The sequence below is a fragment of the Mauremys reevesii genome, linkage group 6 (assembly GCF_016161935.1).
Source record: "Mauremys reevesii isolate NIE-2019 linkage group 6, ASM1616193v1, whole genome shotgun sequence".
In the NCBI taxonomy this organism is placed as follows: Eukaryota; Metazoa; Chordata; order Testudines; family Geoemydidae; genus Mauremys; species Mauremys reevesii.
Window position 1 is genome coordinate 128,602,293 of NC_052628.1, and position 7,243 is coordinate 128,609,535.

Sequence of the window (7,243 nt, forward strand, 5' to 3'; positions counted from 1 at the left end):
GTCTGGGACCAGAGATATTAGCTAGTGTCATTCGGTTGCACAATCCCAGCAGCGGCTGGCCAAAAGTGCTCACTCACGTAGCTGGGAGCAGGTTACGTGCTAGAGCTGGGGCGGGCAAACTTTTTGGCCTGAGGGCCACATCGGGTTTCCGAAACTGTATGGAAGGCCGGTTAGCAGAGGCTGTGCCCCCCCAAACAGCCAGGCATGGCCCGGCCCCGCCCCTTATCCGACCCCTCCTCCTTCTTGCCCCCCCCCGGACTCCTGCCCCATCCAACCTCCCCGTTCCCTGTCCCCTGACAGCCCCTGGAACCCCTCTCATTCCTGACTGCCCCCCACCCCCACCCCTGCCCCATCCAACCACCCCTTCTCCCTGACAGCCCCTGGAACTCCTGCCCCTGACTGTCTCCCACCACCCCATCCCTCTCATTCCTGACTGCCCCCACCCCACCCCTGCCCCATCCAACCACCCCTTCTCCTGACAGCCCCTGGAACTCCTGCCCCTGACTGTCTCCCACCACCCCATCCAACCCCCCCGCTCATTCCTGACGGCCCACATTCAACCCCCCTGTTCCCAACCCTTTGATCGCCTGACTGCATCCACTCCCCCGCCCCCAGACCACCACCCCAAACTCCCCTGCCCTCTATCCAATCCCCCCTGCTCCCTTCCCCCAGAGCACCAGGACAGACAGCCGCGCTGCTCGGCTGGAGCCAGCCATGACACCGCGCAGCACAGAGACCGGGTCAGGCTGCACTGCCCCAGGAGCTCACAGGCTGCACTGCCCCAGGAGCTCACAGCCCCGCCACCCGCAGCGGCACATTGCACCGGCAGCGGAGTGAGCGAGCTGAGGCTGCAGGGAAGAGGAACTGCAGAGGAGGGGCCTGGGGTGAGCATCTAGGGGCAGGAGCTCCGGGGCTGGGCAGGAGGGTCCCGCGGGCCACATCCCACCTCTGTGCCAGAGGCTGTGTTTGAACCCGGGAGTGGGGGTTCTCACAGCAGAGCAGGGTAAGGCTGGATCCCAGAGTCAAGGATTGGCGTGACCTAGCAGATCGCCGGTCCAGATAACACCAGGGGAATGTCACAAATGCCTTTAAAGCTTTGTTTAAAAAATCTTATCCTCGATCTGTCTGTAATTTTTGAGACACGCAGCCTTGTCTAAAAATAGCTTTAAACACCTTTGCCACCTCTTCCCCGATCTTATTCTTTAGAGATACCACCCAGGCGTATTTACACAAAATACTTATCACCATTAAAATATATTTACAACCATTGCTGTGATTAGAATAGGGGGCCATGTCGACCAACTCTGCCTGCCCTTGTGTGTCCACATCAGACACAACCGTTTCATTTCTTTTAAATTTAATTCTTGCCTGTTTATGTAAAGTGTAAGCATCTTGATCCACAAGCCAAGATCCAACTGCTTTCTGCTTAAAGTTTTACAGTGTTTTTAGTGGTCTGAAATAATGGCGCTACACCGCCAGAATTCCCAACTTCCCCTGAAAAGTAATTAATTTTCTTTAGCAACCTTGTCATGTATAACTCGTCTTACTTTAAATCACATGTATACGCACGATCAAGTTTTGCTTTTGTTTAATAGAGAACTGGCTATACACATCTTACTTTTTGAAAGACTAGTTTTTATTTAATGCAGAAGCAGAGTAATATGGGATATGGCTAAACAAAATGTATTTAATACTGAAACAAAGGAATATAACAAACGGTTATACAAGTCTTTTTTTTTATTTTACATAGCATCTTAATCAAAAGTCAGGCTTTTATTTTTTACTCTTTAGGATAAGGAACTGGCATGTAAAAAGTTTTAGGACTAATTTTACGAACCGTACTACACACCGATCAGCCAATTTCTGCTGACACCTTCTTTGAAAGAACTACCAGCAATACCAATGGGTCTAGTGTCTTTGTTCCCTCTCTAATCGTTTTGACAACTTTGGTTACAGTTTCAATGGTCATGTTAAGCTGCTTCAGTTTGTAGGCTTCAGCCATAATTATATTTAGGACCCGAACCATGTTCAGATGAGAAGAAATTTATCTTAATCTGGTGAAATGTTTTTGAGCAATCCCAAGTCAAACAGACATGGCTGAGATCATTGGAAGGCTCTCTCGCACAGGCTGCAGAGTTTTCAAAAAGCTCTCTTTTCAAACAACGGTAAATGGTTTTTACTACAACAGCCCTAATAACGTCAGCCATAATGTCATCTTTGCAGGTCTGCTGATCAACCTCCTTACTTTTCATGCGAAGCCAGCAGATGCATATCACAGTTATTCCTCTCGAAGTATGTCTCTCTTTATCCTCTTCATCCTCTGAAGATGTCTGTCAAAAGCAGAGAAAAAAGAATGTTTTAAATTCTTTGTTGCAATCTTTTAAAAATAAAAAAGGCAAACAATTTACTTGTGCTACCTAAATCATACCCTTGTCTGTTTCTGACTCATCATCCCCAGCCGTCGCGCCGTCAGAAACCGTATCAGGTCCCTGCTATTAAACACAGACATACCGCTGTGTTTAACCCCACCTTATAGATATATTTTCTTTCAGAATAATTTAAGCCATTTTTACCTCATCGTGCATTTCCGGATCTGGATCTGATGGCCACTCGCTACACACCAGAGCTGTACGGTCCTGACTTGGTTTTCTGTCGAAAACCAAAAAAATCTATTTTAAGCACATAATTGTAATAATTTTTTCACAACTGGTAAAACTTTCAGTTGCTTTTACCATAACAATGATTCCATCTTTTCATGACTCAGGGTCAGTCGGTTGGCTTTCAGCATCCCTGTCCTCTGACGATCCCTCAGCTGCCATGTCCCCATATACAGGTTCTTCTTCCATTCCTACCTATAAAAAGGACAAATATATTTAACCATAACATTTTGATTTTGTATAAGTATGAGCCATAGTAAAGTCCTGTTTTGGATGTAGAACCCTACTTTCATTAGTAACATATAAAACATTTATAATTTTTCAACATTTTATTATAAAATAATACAAATCACCTTACCTCCACCTTCGAGTCTGCTTTCTCCAAAGCCGGTAACAATTTTTTTCACATGCTATTCCTTTCCTTTTTTTAGAACCAGCGACGACTCCATAAAGTCATCCTGGTTCTTTGGTTCTATTTCAGGCTGAAACGCTGGGTTCAGCATTGCAGCTGTCTCTTTAGCAAAATAAGTGTAAACGAGGTGTCACTTCTGACCACAATTAGGGGCACCAAAAACAATGTGGGCTTCTTGACATCTGTAGGCGTCTTGTAAAAGGACATGGCCGTAGTGTCTAGGCTCCCAATTTTAAAACCACCATTCACAAAAATGCACAGCTTTATACACATGGTCAAATGCTCATTGGCTAGAGTTTTTCAAATAATCTACTCCACGATAGCCTGCTTCTGAAAAAATGTGTTCAACGACATAGTTGTAAAACAGCTTCTGATTGGTCTGACGTAATTTCCTCCCAAGTCTTGCCACCCAGAACAGCTGTCATTTCACTACCGGCAGCCGTAGGGGTAAGATGCTTCGCTCTGCATGTGTTCAGCAACACAGACTCTCTTGCTGCTTTATTTTTTATTTGTTTCTCTAAAACCCTTCTTTCTTTGCCCTGTGCTTCTTTTTCTTCTTTATAGACTCAGATTCATAGACTTTAAGGTCAGAAGGGACCATTATGATCATCTAGTCTGACCTCCTGCACAATGCAGGCCACAGAATCTCACCCACCCACTCCTGTAACAAACCCCTAAGCTATGTCTGAGTTATTGAAGTCCTCAAATTGTGGTTTGAAGACCTCAAGCTGCAGAGAATCCTCCAGCAAGTGACCCGTGCTTTCTATTCTTTAAAACCCTCTCTCCTTAATAAACCTAACCAAAAATCTTTCTTTTCTTTAATAACCAACCTCTCTCAATCCACCTTATATTTTCCTCTGTTATTTAATAAACCTTTTGCTTTTTTAATTTATTTCAAATGTTTTCTATTATTTCATTTTTTAAATTTTTTTCTATTCCTTTTCACTCTTTTCAAACTTTTTCTTTCATAACCAACATCTCTCCTTACTAAACCTAACCAATCTTTCTTTTTAAAAAACGCCTTTCCTTTAAGGCCTCTCTTTCTATTCTTTCATACTTTTTCTCTAAAAAATCAAACAAATCACAAGCACACAACATTGTCAACATAGAAAAATAATAATAATAAAAAAATTCAAAATGGCCAATACACCAAACCTGTACACAACTGGAAATGGGAACAGAGGGCAGGGCATAAACCCTAAACAGGGCATGGAAACCTGTCAGAGAACACATGGTGATGAGTACTACCGAGGGGTTAACTATTATCATGAGGACAGAGAAAATCCACCTGTCACAACGTTCCTACTAGCATGCTACTACAGTATGATTTTGTGGAGAAAGCATTTAAACACCAGTAAAGGAAACCGACCCTCTCTGAATTTTTTATTTTCAAGATTTATAGTTTAGAATTTTGTCTTTATAGGGATTTTGGTCCAAAGCTTTTGGGGCCTGTGACAGGGTGGGATAGTGTGATCAGATGTCTCAATTTTATAGGGTGTTCTCCAGGCCATCTATACAAACTAGTGCAACTCTATATTTGCAACACCGTACCATAGGCACCAAATCCACAGAGAAAAATTAGCGGGCACTGCACAGCAGCACCCACCAGCAGCCAAGCTCCCCCAGCACCTCTCACCTGCCAGCAACCCTGCTGACCAACTCCTCCCTGTCACTCCCAGAGTTTCCCGCCCACTGCAAACAGCTGTTTCACAGGGTGCAGGAAGCTTGGGGATGGAGGAAGAGGAGTGGGGATGGGGCATGCTCGGGGGAGGAGGCAGGGAAGAGGGGCGGGAAGAGGCAGGGCGGGGACTTGAGGGAAGGAGTGGAGCGGGAGGTTGAGGCTACAGGGTAAGTCGGCGCCTATGCACCATACAACCTTTAGTTCACTCGGCCAAGGAGGGTGAAGACAGAAGGGAAATTCCCCCTGAGAGATCTCACCTGGCTCTGACTGAAAATCCTGCTAGTCTCCCTCACACACCCCGCACACCTGAGCACTTCCTTTCTGTGCCTTGTCAGAGATGGTCTAGATAATACTTGTCCTGCCATGAGTACAGGCGACTGGACTAGAGGACCTCTCACAGTCCCACATTCTATGATTCTATTATTCTATCCCCTGGGAAATAGGCTAATTAGCCTCTTGGGCTCTCCTCAGCCCATCCTAATCTAATTAGGCTCAGCTCTTCCTAATCAAGGCTACTCCAGAGCCACTATTTATTGTTTCACTGACCAGAGTTCTACATCAGTTGCTATTTGCACAACATGCTGTCGCAGGGCCAAATTACACACCTCCTGTGGAAACAGAGGTGCCTGGAAATGCCAAAGCTCATCTTACAGAATTTTCTTCAAACCATTCCTTCAGAGAGACAAGGAAGGGGGACAGTGTGACCTTCCAAACTCACAGCTTTGCAAGATCTTTGAAGGTGTGTCTTCTCCCCACAATGCAACTGGGTATTCACCCCACCTCTCTGACGTCCCCTCTGCCCCTCCTCACACCTGTAAAAGTCTCTTAGGCTGTGGTCCTGCAGACAATTACACAAGTGTTTAATTCTCATTTAACTCTAGCCATGATGGATGATCACTCTCACAGAAGAATTGTTGGCTTCAAAGCCTGCTGTGGAGAGGGCCAGGGACTTTATCCCCTATATGTCTGATACAGATGCCACCTAAAACAGTGGTGACTGAAAGGTGGTACCATCACCCCACTGCTCAGTGGCTTATCATAGACAAAGAGTTGAAGATCGAAGTTCAACTCCTGGTGGTCAAGTATCTCTTTGAAAACCACTATGGCCATTGCTCATCAGCCATCCCAATGGTTGAGTGGTCAAAGTCTGCCTTACAGTTTCACACCAAGAGGAAGTCATTTGGGCTGTGGCATATGAGGAGGTTTGCATTGTATTGTAGCTGCTATACAGATAAGTAGAGGCTATCAGTTTCCAGTGAATTCTATCTGGCGTCATTCATGTTAAAAAAATATAATCAAAGTTTACCATCTGGTTGTGAAAACCATTGGGTAAATGAACATTTTCCTAAACACATAACGTGACTATACTGTGTACTGATAAAAGTATGACAAATATAAAAAAGCATGACAAATATAAAAAAGCAATATTTGAATTCCAATTCCATGAATTATGTGGAAATACTCACTTGTGTAGGTATGAAAACTATTTTCTCCTTCTCTTCTCCAGAGCCAGAATATGTGTCACCTCCATAATGTATCTGAAATCAGGAGCTTCAGCAACTCATTTTAAGTCCAGTATGTGGGGATCACAGAACTCAGTTCCTGCCAAGTGGCTGAGATGGCCCATGTTGGGGTTTATGCACTTAGGGGAGATTTTTAAAAGCACCTAGGGTGGGATTTTCAAAAGGTGCCTAATGGAGTTAGGAGCGGAAGTCACATTGAAAGTCAACGGGACTCATGCTCCCAAATCTGATAGGTGCTTTTGAAAACCATGCCCTGAATGTATAAAAGAAATGATGGAACTGACTCATCCCAATAACACTGGGATGAGTGGCAGGAGTGAAATTCAATGGGACTCATGCTCCTAAATCCCATAAGTGCTTTTGAAAATCAAGTCCAATCCAGTGCCTATTGAAGTCAGTGGAAAAACCCTTAAAAAGTAAGAATATTGTGTACCCAATGGGGAGACAGCACTCCCAACACATGGACTCACACTGCTCTCAACTTGTGCAGCTATCTCTGGCCAGCATCCACAGCCAAGAAGCTGCAGAGAGAGCAGCCCGCAGCTGCATGGACTGTGCGAGGGAAGTAAATCAAGGAATTCCCCTGCTCCCCTCCCCGCAACAATCTCTCGCTATATTTTGTTGTTCAATGTAGTAAATTCTAGCTTGGCGAAATCCACCATTTGGAAGGGGTGTCCAAGAGAAGTGCTGGCCTCGCCTTAGGTGTGAACGGCTTCCCTCGGAGAGATCTGTGATGTGTGAAGACAGGGCTGTAGATAGGTGTTGTACACACTGAGCCAGATTCTGGTGTCCAACTCCAGGCTCTGTCTACTGCTCCATCAGCATCAAGAGATCACAAGGTGCTAGGAAAAAATTCCTCTGATGCAGGAACAGTGTAGTAGCCCTACTCTGTCACCCCTCAGAGCTTGGCATACAGGGGAGGTAGTGGGCAGAGGAATGAGGATGGGACAGGGGCCATGCTCCTAGTGCT

General features: G+C 45.2%; 1 long non-coding RNA gene across 1 annotated transcript; it reads right to left on the bottom strand.

The window, feature by feature from the left end:
* Positions 1-1,972: 1,972 nt before the first annotated feature.
* On the bottom strand, positions 1,973-2,823 carry LOC120408623. The gene is made up of 3 exons (XR_005600828.1): positions 2,733-2,823; positions 2,574-2,649; positions 1,973-2,330 (listed from the first exon to the last, which is right to left on the bottom strand). It is a non-coding gene; the product is annotated as an uncharacterized LOC120408623 (long non-coding RNA).
* Between the last annotated feature and the right edge of the window lie 4,420 nt (positions 2,824-7,243).